The following is a 13,025-nucleotide window of genomic DNA, read 5'->3' as shown; positions in this document are numbered from 1 at the left end:
AGCCCAAGCCCTTGTATTTTCTTTTAAATATTATTGCTTCTTTTTTTAAGATACCCTCCACAATCGATTGTCGTCCTAGTGAAAATGAGGCCACAAGTGTTGTTTTTTAATTTTTTTCAAGATCAGGCATCCTTCGCCAAATCCAGTGATTTTTTTTTTTTTTTTTTTCTTGTTGGTTCGTAGCTACCTCAAGCACTTCATATTTTAAAATTCAAGCCACAAATTTGTGTATATTTTTATGGAATTGGGGGTGGTTATTTTCATGAACAAATCCTGCATTGTTAAAACAGATTACCATAAAAATAATTATTAAAATAATTTTTCCCCTACAAATTGCAGCAACACATCAAATAATACAAACGGTGACATATTTTTACTTTATTTATTATGTTACTCATGGCATTTTTATGGCGGAATCAAACACATTTAATTCTCAACGTAAGAGAAACGGTGGGATACTTTGCTCGTTCCTGAAGAAATTCTTGGGATCAACCAGTGCTTTAACCTTAACAAGACGATCAAAATTGTTCTTGAAATATTTCTTCCCCCAAACGCTGGCTTGCGCGTAGCTCGTCTTCCCTTGAACGTTATTGACTCCGAGGTCGAGATCTCTAGCATTGATATACGCCTCCCTCGGATTCCTCGAAACATAAGGAGTCAAGTAACTCTCGAGCCTTCTGATCCAGCTTATGTAATTTCCCGAATCTCGATTCTCGTCTTCTCTCCAGTTTGCCAGCTGCAAGATCTCGTACAAGTTTCCAACTCTGTGAGGAAACGGAATGGCGGAGTCAGAAATCTCCGCCATTCTTCCTCCATACGGAACCATCTCGAGGCGAGCTTGAGCGCCTTCTGGCTCAAGCAACAGCCTCCACACGCCTTCGAATCCGGATTCAGGAATTGGTGATTGCACAAAATCGGACTTGGCTTTGAAGTGTCCTTTGTAGATATTAGTTCTATTGAGAAGAACTTGTGTCGGAGTTTCAATTGGATAACCGGCTCCGATGGACAATACCGCCTTTATCCAGCTCGTCTCAGTGCAGTCTTCTCTCACTAACCCTAACTCAGGGAAACTCTCTTTCATGATCAACAGCAATCTATCGACTCCGCCCAGAAACAATGAGTAGAATGAAACCCTAACTGTGGAACCCTGCCTTGTTACGACGAGGCCGATGAGCAAATCTCTGCTCACTTCTGGAGCAATGTACTGCCAGCGGTGAACCAGTTGAGTCGCGTTCTGTTCTAGCGTTCTTTCAATATTGAAAACAGTGACTGTTTTCGGAACATCCACCAGTTGCACTTTCCAAGCAGTAATTACACCAAAACTGGCGCCCCCTCCGCCTCTGATGGCCCAGAACAGATCTTCACCCATTGATTTTCTGTCGATGATTCTACCGTTCACGTCGACTATTCTTGCATCAACGACGTTGTCTGCGGCGAGCCCATATTTTCTAGGCATTAGGCCGATGCCACCACCGCTGATTTGCCCGCCAAGGCCAACGGTAGCGCAGTTCCCACTGGGAAACCCTAGAACCGGGCTTTTCTCAGCTATCCTGTAATATAAAGAACCGATGGTTGCACCGGCGCCAACCCACGCAGTTTTTGCCGCGACATCAACTCTGGTATCACTGAGTTTGAACAAATCTATGATCACAAACGGGACCGGTGATAGATAAGAGAGTCCCTCGAAGTCATGACCCCCGCTTCGAGTTCTGATCTGTATGTCAGTCTTTTTGGCACAGTATATGACCGGCGGGATTTGGGATTCCTGCTCTGGTGTGATGATCACTTGCGGTTTTGGAGTAGAATCTGATGCAAATCTCAGATTGTGGATGGAGAAGTTCAAGATTAATGAGTAAGAAGAGTTGATTTGCGTGTGAACTTGGTTGGAAATGGAAGAGTAGTCGGTAAATTGTTTGGACAAACATTCAAGAAAAATTTCAGTAGATGATGAAGTTTGTGAGAACGAGGTGATAGTAAGAAGAATCAAAGTAGTAGTAAAAATAGTGGAAGATTTCATGATTTCAAGAACGGAGTAGAAAACTAAAAAGTTTAGGTTTTAAAATGGTTTGAGTAATTCTTGTCGCAATTAACCTCTTTTGTAGATTCCCATAAATGGAGAATATGCTCAATAAATTAATGTAAATCCTTACAAAAATTAATAATACACCCCTACCATGGGTAGTCCGGCCAACTATCCTACGTGATCTTTTCTAAAAGAGTTGTCATTTTGCAAGGAATCACATCATTTCGGTCAGCTTCAATAAATGTGCTATTGAAAAGAGAAGTTAGCAGAGCCCAATTCCGAGTTAAATTCCAACAAATTGATAAGTCAAATTCCTCGTCTTTAATATTAATCAAAGATTTATCGCAGACTATTGGAAACTTTAGATAAACGAGAGTTAGATATTTCCGTGTTGCAATTCTTGAATCTTGACCATTGACCTAGATAGATATTTGCTAACTAGGCTATCGACTTTGATCTTTTATAATTTTGGCAACGAGGCATAGCTATTTTTGTGCAAGTCAAGAAGTGTACTAAGCTAATTAATAAGCTGGCTTCTATTCTTTTCAGGATTAATCTTATTTTCTTATTTTTCTATCTTGGAATATTAGTTCATCTTCTATCTTTGATGAGTTTTTCAATCAAATAGACCTCATTTTAAATTGATTACTTAGTCATCTCAAACTAATTCCCTTTATTTCATCTTAAGTGACATATTTTCTATTTTGGAATATCACGCTTAAATGACACTTATATATCTCTCTATACTTTTTTCTCACTCTTACTTTATCTTCTATCCACTTAACTCACAAAACAACACTACATAAAATCTCGTGCTGAAAAGTTAATGCTCCACTTAAGGTATGACGAAGGGAATATATATTTGCCTTTGAATAATAGCATAACTAGACATGATGATGGAGGTTAAGGGTTTAGGGTTTTGTATAATTTCTTAGAACTCACGTTTGTGAGGATAACTTATTGGGCTGTTTTTAAGGTTAAATTTTTTTTTTAGATTAAAATTCACAAATTATCTTAGTGGGCTGTTTTGCCATACTCATTCTTATATGAAGTACTATATTCTCCTAGTTGTCAATATCGTCTCATCATCATTCACAACATTTCATCTTTTCAGGCGAACAACACTTTTAAAACAAAATCTAATTCAAAGATATTACAATTTACAAAAACCTAAATCAAATTAAATCTTCATTATTACAATATGCATGGGAACAAAAGGTTATTAATACATCTTATTCATAATCAAACAATAACATATAGAAAGAGACACATGCAATCAAACCTGTATGCATGCTAAGAGTTGATTCATTTATCCTAGATAGAACAACGACGGAATGCTTTGTTCATTCTTGAAGAAATTCTGCGGATCAACCACTGTCTTAACCTGAACAAGACGATCGAAATTATCCTTGAAATACTTCTTACCCCAAACGCTCGCTTGCGCATAGCTCGTCCTCCCATTAGGGTTATTAACTCCGATGTCGAGATCTCTGTAGTTTAGGTACGCAGCTCTAGGAGAGCTCGAAACGTAAGGAGCAAAGTAACTATACAATCTCCTCATACAATCTAAGTAGCTGCTCGAATCTTGATTCTCACTTTCGTCCCAATACACCAAATGCTGGATTTTGTACAAGTTTCCAACCCTATGAGGAAACGGCGTGGCAGAGGCCGGAATCTCGTCCATCCTCCCTCCGTAAGGGCTAAAGATGAGAACCGACTGGTCAGCCTCCGCCTCGTACATCCGCCTCCACACACCTTCGAGCCCGGATTCTGGAATAGGCTTCTCCACGTAGTCAGACTTCGCCTTGTAGTATCTCACTGCAGGTTGAGTTCTGTTGAGTAGAATCTCCGGTGCATCGATTGGGAAACCGGCGAAGGTTAAGATGGATTGGATCCAGCTCATCTCGGTGCAGTCTTCTCTCACTAGCCCTAATTCAGGGAAGCTCTCTTGCATCAACAGAAGCAATTTTTCGATTTCTCCGAGGTAGAGTGAGTTGAATGTAGCTCGAATCATCTTGTTCCTTCCTTGTGCGCCGGAGCTCACATTCTCCGGAACTAGGATGATTCTAATGAACAAATCTTTGCCGAATTCGGGTGCGATGGATTGCCATCTGTGGACTAGTTGAGTCGCGTTTTGCTCGAGTGTTCGGCCGATGTTGAAAAAGGTGACCTTTTCTGGAACATCCACAAGTTGTACCTTCCAGGCAGTGATCACGCCGAAACTGGCGCCTCCGCCACCTCTGATGGCCCAAAACAGATCCTCGCCCATTGATTCCATGTCGAGGATTCTACCGTTGACGTCGATTATTCTGGCATCGATGACCTGATCCGACGACAAGCCGTATTTTCGCATCAACGTCCCGTAGCCTCCTCCACTAAAATGCCCGCCGATGCCTATCGTCGTGCAAACTCCTGCAGGAAACCCTAGGACCGGGCTTTTCTGTGCGACCGCATAGTAAAGAGAACCGGTGGTTGAACCGGACCCAACCCATGCGGTTTTCTCAACTTCGTCAACTGTGATTTCACTGAGATTGATCAAATCAAGGATCACGAACGGGACTTGGGCGACGTACGATAGTCCCTCGTAGTCATGGCCCCCACTTCGGGTTCTGATCTGCAAGCCAGTGGCCCTGGCGCAGTATATGACGGGAGGGATTTGAGATTCGTTTTCCGGTTGGACTATTACAAGGGGCTTTGGAGTGGAATCGGAGGCGAATCTTAGACTTTGGATGGAGAATCTAAGGATGAGGATGGAGAATCTAAGGATGAGTTGGTAGGGGTGTAAACGTTGCTTGAAATCAAAGAATAGTTGTTGAATTGTTGGGTTAGACATTCAACAAAATCTTGGCCAGCTGAAGCTGCGAGTGAGAATAATGAGATTTGGAGAAGAAGAGTGACTATGTTTGGAATCTTCATCATTGAGATATTATGGTGAATTTGTGATTTTGGGAGTATCCATCTTAATGTATTTATAGGAAAAAAATAGTATGCGAAAGTGTGAATCCAAAATGTTAGATTTTGAAGTATTGTTCACTTTGTAGATTAATCAAGGACCACATTAATTTAGTGTGAATGTCATTCTTTTGCATTAGTTCTTCAAAGTTGAAAGTTTCTTGTAAGAGCGAAAGAAAGATACATCTTTTGACATTATCTTTTGATTTGTTCACTGATTCAGCTTGAATGCGAAAAAAAACCGCTAATCAAAAGTCCAAATAACACAATTGGCAAGGATAAGGGTATGTTTAATATATTTTTTCTTCTTTTCTATATCACATTAGGTTATACATAAGCAAATACTCCCTCCGTCCCCCAATTTGAGTCACTCTTTTCCATTTTGGGCCGTCCCCCAATAAGAGTCACTCTTCCCACTTACCATTTTTGGACATCAAAATTACCCTTCATTACATCAAAAGTCAAAGGGGCCCCACATTTCACTACCTAACTCCATTTATTACACCACACATTCAAATTTTTCCTTAAAACTCGTGCCGAGTCAAAGAGTGACTCAAATTGGGGGACGGAGGGAGTAGATATGTTAAATTAGTAATCGCATTCCAATAAATTTCAACGGAATAATTAGTAAAAATTATTATGTGCTAATCTTTGACCAATAAATGCATGTCATCAGCACCATATGATTTTTTTTCATGGTTTTATCTCATACTACTATATAATTAGACTCAATATCCGATTTTGATATTAAGAATTTAATGAATATAATTAACACTTATTAATAATAAAGTTAGACTAGAAAAACTATTATAATTGAAGATTATTTAATTTTAATGTAATAATATATCCAATCAAATTTGAACCGCCTACCAAAAGTCAAACGGTAGGAATTAACTTGGGAAAATATATAAATTAATACGGCAATTTCTTCTCAAGATATTAAATTATTCGTATAGTCCATCAATCATTTATGTAAAAATGAATTATTGTTAATCTTTATTAAACCAGTATCAATTATTACTAGGTCAGGAGTTAGGATCGTAACCACAAGGCACAAATTAGAGTTGAACTTCCAAAAGATGGATATGTTAGCTTAGCATCAAAGGATTATCCGTTCTCAATGCCGGCGTTTAGTATCTTCTTCGCATTTATTATAAGGGAAAAAGACAACAAATGTAACAAAATTGTGATAAATTATTAAAATAAATAAACAGTCAAAACACCATATGCAGTTATATTATGGGGACAGGGAAAGTTTTTACCATAGAGAAGCTTAACATATGAAAATATTTTTCTTACAAAGAATAATTTAAATATATTATATACTCATTATAAAAGAGCCTTATATAAAAAAATTTGGTTTGCCTATTAAATACCTATTTTTATTTATTTGAAGGACAATGATATATTACCTATATAAAAAAAATAGACAAAATTTTACCATTTTCGGTCATCCACCAAATTAGGTCATTTCTAAACATAGAAATATAGAAAGGTTTAAACAAATATTGACCTCATACATCATTCTAAATGTAGACCCCACAATACACTAACACTACTTCCACCACATTTTTCTCATTCTCTCTTATTTTACCAATTGCGCATTAAACCGTGTCATTTACAACTTTATCTATTATTTGTCGACGGATGTAATATAAGTAATACCTATTTTTATTTATTTAAAGGAGACTAGCACTGGCAGTGCTCCCAAACTGGTGCTTGGTGAAACCCGACTCTTTTGTAGTGCTATTACGTCATTACAAGATATACATATGTATCCAATTATGAGAAGGGGGAGATAGAGCCACGACAAAAAGACATGACCAGAGAGACTGAGATGTACGGAGATATCACATGTAGATTTCCAGAATACGAAGACAAGAGAGGAGATTTGGGAAGGGCAATTGAGAATGATATGAGTAAAATAAAAATAAATTGTTTCAATTGTAAAAAATACCTCAATTAAACATTATACATTCACCATAGGCCAAATTTATAGTACATTCCAAATGAGAAATAATCTTCTACGACTCTTAATTAAATAACAAGGCAAGTACCAATACATTATATGGTTTTATGAAGTCCACGGCGGAATACTTTGCGATACCAATGGCGGACTAGTATGGTTTATGAAGTCCATCCTCATTATACGATACCAATGGCGGAATACTTTGCTCATTTCTGAAGAAATTTGTGGGGTCAAATTTAGTCTTAACACAAACCAGTCTTTTAAAATTATTCTTAAAATATTTGTGCCCCAAACACTAGCTTGATCGTAACTTGTATTCCCAACTTCGTTGTTCCTTCCGATATCAAGATCTTTGTAGTTGAAGTAAGCCGCCCTAGGATTCCGGGTGACGTAGCGCGCCATGAAGCCGTAAAGCCGTCTGATCCCATCAAGATGCGCTTGTGATTCTGATTCATTGCTCCAAATCGCGCCGTAATGGATCATGAATATATTCCCCTTCCGATGAGGAAACGGCGTTTCCTCATCAGATAAGGAGTTCATGACTCCACCGTACGGACTGAACTGCAAGCTATGCCCTTCTTCTTCTAGAAGGAAGTTCCATATCTCTCTCAGACCGCTCACCGGGATCGGAGAGCTCACGTAGTCGGATTTTCCTTTGAAGTAGGCGGAGCCGAAGCCGCCCTCCGGCGTCCGGTCCAGTAAAACGTCCACCGTCCGATTCTCAATTCTCGTGAAGAAAAGAGCTGATTCAACCCAGCTCATCTCGATGCAGTCTGATTTACTCAATCCCAGTTCCGGAAACTGTTCTTCCATTATAGCCAGAAGATCGCGGGTCCCACCTAGGTAAAGCGTGACGAACAATGCCATGATCGTACGGTTTCCGGTCTCCGGGCTGTGGGCCGGATCAATAAAAAGTCTGATGAGAAGATTCTCGTCGACCTTGTTGGCGATGTATTGCCATTTATGGACTAGCTCCGTCGCGTTTTCCTCCAACGTTCGTGTAACGTTGAAGACAGTTACGGTTTCTGGGATGGAGACTAGCGTCACCGTGAATTCTAGAACAATCCCGAAGCTGGTGCCTCCGCCGCCTCTGATTGCCCAGAACAGATCCTCTCCCATGCTTTTCCGGTCCAGGATTTCTCCATCGGCGTTGATGACCTTAGCGTCGACGATGTGGTCGAGGGCGAGGCCGTGCTTGCGCGATATCATGCCGTAGCCGCCGCCGGTGAAGTGGCCGCCGACGCCGACGGTGGGGCAAGCGCCGGCTGGGAGAGCAAGAGTCCTGCTTTTGAGGGAGATTGTGTGGTAGAGTTGGCCGAGCGTTGCGCCGACCTCCACGCGCGCGGTTTTCGCCTTCACGTCGACCGTTACTGAACGGAAGTTTCTCAAGTCGACGATTACGAAAGGCGCCGACTCAGAGGCGTAGGAAAGGCCTTCATAGTCGTGGCCGCCGCTCTTGACTCTGATCTGGAGGCCGAGAATGCGGGAACAGCGGACTGCGGCCTGGATTTCTGACGCGTGGAATGGCGTGACGATGAGGTCGGGTTTCTCCGGGGAGGTGAAACCTGTCCGGAGATTTTGTGCTAGTAAAAGATATGAGTATGTTGCATTTTGAGGAGTGTAGATTATATCAGTTGCTGAATTAGAGAGTTGGAATTCATGGATTATGCATTCGAGAAAACCGTGGTAGCCATGATTGTTGGAGGAAGAAGCTCCGAAGAGGAAGACGAGGTTTGTTAAAATCAAGATGACGAGTGTAGTAGTACAATCCATTTCTAGGTTTTTGCTTTAATTGTTTGTTTTTCTTCTACTGTATTTATAAACACACCATTAAATGACATATATTTGACCGATTGCAGAGTTTTAAAAATTATTTGAATTTGTTAAACAAAGTGGTTGAAACGTGACATCTATTTATTAAAAATTTAAAATAATAAAAATGAAATGAAATGTGTATTAATAACCTTCTAAATAAGAAAATATATAAAACATTTAATTAAAGCCTTAATAGTGTAAATTTTAAACATATAGTGTGTCAATTACATTAGCTTGCACCAGGAGTAGGATTACCTACTATTATATAAAAGGCATACCTAACTGCAATATAATACTTATACAGAGTGTTATATATTAGTACGTATACCTAAATGCAATATAATATAGGGATATTGGCCAATAATAGAATTTTCAAACAGTTTTCCCCTTTATCCGAGTTTATTACTCCATTTTTCATCAGCAAAAAAATTTAGCTATATTAAGGGATAAAATAACGATTTTGGAGGGTGTGCTTCAAGAAAAACTATCTTCAAAGATTGAAGCATTTGAAGCTCTCGAAGTTGTTGTCAATAAATTACGAAAAAAATATGTATCATGATATTATTTGCCAGAATATGGGACATTTAATCACAGACGGATGGATTACATATCATTTTAGATCATCTTTTCTTGTATGCCCGAAAATGTCCTCCATGGCAAAAATGTGAAAATGTGGTTTTTAGGGGATATTATGGGATGAAAATTAGCACCAGTTACTAAAAATGTGATTTTTAGGTACCAAAAACGATATAAAACAAAGATCATCCATTTTTGTGTGAAAGTGGAAGATCAGATACTATTTATGTAGTTCACTCTTATAAATATAATATATTATAAGTATATACTGATGCATGATTGTACTAAAATGACAATCTACCATCAATAAGGACCCTTAGATTTAGGAGCAGATTTAACCTTAGTTTGCCACGTGGCAGACTTGTTTGCCTGTGTATCGTAGATTGCTTGTTATCTCTGATTTCATATCATAGATTGCTTGGAACTATATGCCAAATAACTTGCCTATATATCACAGATTACTTGCCTAGGTTGTAATTTTAACTATGGTATTACCATAGTGCTCTGATTTCGTATCTCAAATTGTTTGAAACAATATGTCGAGTTATTTGCCTATATATCGCAAATTATTTGCTTATGTATCACATATTGCTTAATTAGATTGTCAAATTATCGTTTTAACTATGGTGTCATTATAATGCACCCGACTTATGCATGTTGATATATTACATCGTTATTTAAGCAAGCAGACCACATCCTTGAAATCGGCACCTAATTTTAAATCTCACCTAGACATATATTATACTCCTTATTGATTTTAATTCCTTATTCGTGTTTAACGTGGTTTACTTTATTGTAGATGACTAATTATGTAATTTGACAAAGTATGCATATTTGTTTTTTAGTATAGAAAGTAATAAGCATTAGCGATTTTATAAAGAAAAAGTATAGTACTTGAACCACTATATAAAACTTATTTTTTTACGAATACAGAATTGCAATTATTTGTATTCCCTGTTAATTATAGTTAGGACATCAATAATAAATACATTTTATAGAGCATTAATGATATAATTAAACACAAATTAACGTCTTTATTAGCATTAAAAAGTGTCCTTATCCAATTTTTTTGTTGCAGTGTAAGTATCATTTATCAAAATAGAAAAACAACCCATAATTAATTATAAGAACATTATCATTATTACGTCGTTGTATCACGTCTTTATTCGTGTTAAACTTGTTTAATTTATTTTGTTGGACCAAAAACATTACTATCACGACTTACGACACATGATGATTGTGTATGCCTATAAAACTATGTGCTATTCTCGTTCCCGAGAAATACGGAGTATTATGATTCTATAAATGGAAATAAAATGAAAATTATTTGTCTTTGATTTCTTTTCTAATACAGTTAGTTCTTATAAATTCTTTAGAGATTGACGGACAACAATTTAAAGTTCATACTTCGTGTTATGATTCATATGACACACCAGACTTGATGATAAACTAATTAAAGGATAAATAATCGATTTTGTCTCATCGTTTGGGCGTTCACCTAAAAATGTCCCAACGTTTAGATGCTTACGTTATTTACTGCGCATTGTTTCATTTCTGCGGAAAAAAAGTTCGTGTAAATTGGTTTTACTTTGGATTATCAATGTGACATTGAAATTAAAAGTTAATTACCTAAAATTACACTTTCTTTGATTGCTCAATATACATATAATTTTAGTACGACATATTATGTACAGCGATGAGTTCCCAGTTATTGAAATATTTTGGATAAATATTTTAGACGAAGAGATAAAAATCAACATGAAACATCAGAGTTGGTGTGCAGGCTTGCAACATGAATTTTCTGATATTGAAATTTGGGCCTCGTGACATTTCGGAATTCAATTTGAAATATAATTTGTCAAAAAATCAAAAACTGAAAACATTTACGAAAAGGCTTGATATTCGATGTTGTTTTCTAAGGAGCGGGCCTTCTAAAATTTTTATCAACTGGAGTGGGCTAAAAGGCCCAATAAATATGAGCTAATAGGGCCCAAGAATATGGGCCAACAATATTTTAATAGGACCAACAAAAAAAGCCGAAAGGGCCTGCAAGGCCAATTTATCTTATTATTATCATCATTTCTGGTGTAAGGATTGATGGATCCCTTGAAATGTTATTATCCATTTAATAAAATAAAAAATCATATAATAAAATACATTTTTATATCATTTGAAGTTATATATTCAATCCAGTCCAGTTACTTTAAAATTTATAAATTCATCCAAATTCTCAAGATCATGCATGGTTTGGAAGTTTGCATTTATTTGGGCTCCAACTTTCCATCAATGTAAACGAAACATTTTTTAATAGCAATTCAACGAAATCCGATTGAAAATATTTTATCTACATTTGCACTTAATTTTTCTGGGGTTTCTTCTATACATAGCTCAAAAGTCATTCACGCAATCACGTCCAAGCCTTTAAATACACTTATATCCCAACTAAATTAAGTGGGGAATTTCCAAAGTCAATGTCAACCTATATCGATGTACTCCTACTAATTTTAGGCTTGTTTAGTAACGATAGTATATAAATAATTCCTTAATTAGTGGACCAATTAGGCGAACAATATAAGTCGAGCCATGTTAAACGGTGTCAATTAATCGGAAATGAAGAGAGTATCAAAGAAATAAAACAAGAGATCAAACCAAATTAAACCGAAATTAATGGGAAAGAAAAATAATGACTGCTATCTTAGCTTTGCCAAAATTTGTCCTCAGTATCAAATCGAAATTCTTATAATACGTAACACCATAATCTTAATATTGTCATTTCGGACAGCAATATTCATGCATTAATCGAACAAAACTTGATATAAAACGATTGGAGATTAATAGCCATAATTAAACAATTTCTAAAATTAAGGCTAATACTCGAATATATTCTCAAAATTTAGGTTATAAAATAAGCAAAATAAAAATTTATGTTATAATTATTTTTAAAAAATCAGACTTTTAAGCAAAATAAGTCAAAGTTAAAAGCTACTATAAACTGAACACGATATAACTTTTTTAATTGGTCATCCAAATTGGCATGTGTTCATAAAAAATAGCAAGTTCAAATGTATCATCTCAATCATTCAATAACTATATTCTATAATTGAAAATGTTTTCAAATATCATTTGATTGATGCATGAGCTTTGTCAGTACCAAAACAAAAATGATTTGAGGGTGCATAGCATACGCACACACCGACACATATATACAACCTACTGATGTCAGAGCTACACGAATGCAACAACATATGAACAAGTTCCACGTGACCACGGAGCATTAGATATCGAGTTCGATGATGAGTTACTTTGACTTAATGAATTTTTGGTCAAATTCTGGTCCATTTCTATAATTTGAAATTAGAATATTTAATTATAAAATTTCAATTATTCTTAATTGTCTTATTCATATAGTATAAAATGTCGTCTTTTAATGATATTTAAAATAATATATTTCACTAAAATAAGTATAGTATTTTATTTATATTGCTTTATATTTATTCTCATTTATCTTCTTATGTTAACATTACAAAATCATATCGATTTGTGTATGGATAAGACAATTGAGAAAAATAAAAACTTCATAATTTAATATTTCAATTTCAAAGTTCACGAGACCGATCAGAATTTGATTAAATTTCATGATTTAAATGGCTATAATTTGATTATATTTGATCGTGTGATGCATAGACTTAG

General features: G+C 36.5%; 3 pseudogenes; all 3 read right to left on the bottom strand.

Annotated features, from left to right (window-relative positions):
* Positions 1-394: 394 nt before the first annotated feature.
* LOC121788771 lies at positions 395-2,045 on the bottom strand (annotated as a pseudogene).
* Positions 2,046-3,332: 1,287 nt separating this feature from the next.
* Positions 3,333-4,939, bottom strand: LOC121788770 (annotated as a pseudogene).
* A 2,153-nt stretch (positions 4,940-7,092) lies between these two features.
* On the bottom strand, positions 7,093-8,717 carry LOC121788769 (annotated as a pseudogene).
* Between the last annotated feature and the right edge of the window lie 4,308 nt (positions 8,718-13,025).

Source organism: Salvia splendens, unplaced genomic scaffold, assembly GCF_004379255.2.
Source record: "Salvia splendens isolate huo1 unplaced genomic scaffold, SspV2 ctg1140, whole genome shotgun sequence".
NCBI classification, from domain to species: Eukaryota; Viridiplantae; Streptophyta; class Magnoliopsida; order Lamiales; family Lamiaceae; genus Salvia; species Salvia splendens.
Note: the sequence above shows the minus strand (reverse complement) of the source record. Positions and strands in the feature narration are given on the sequence as shown.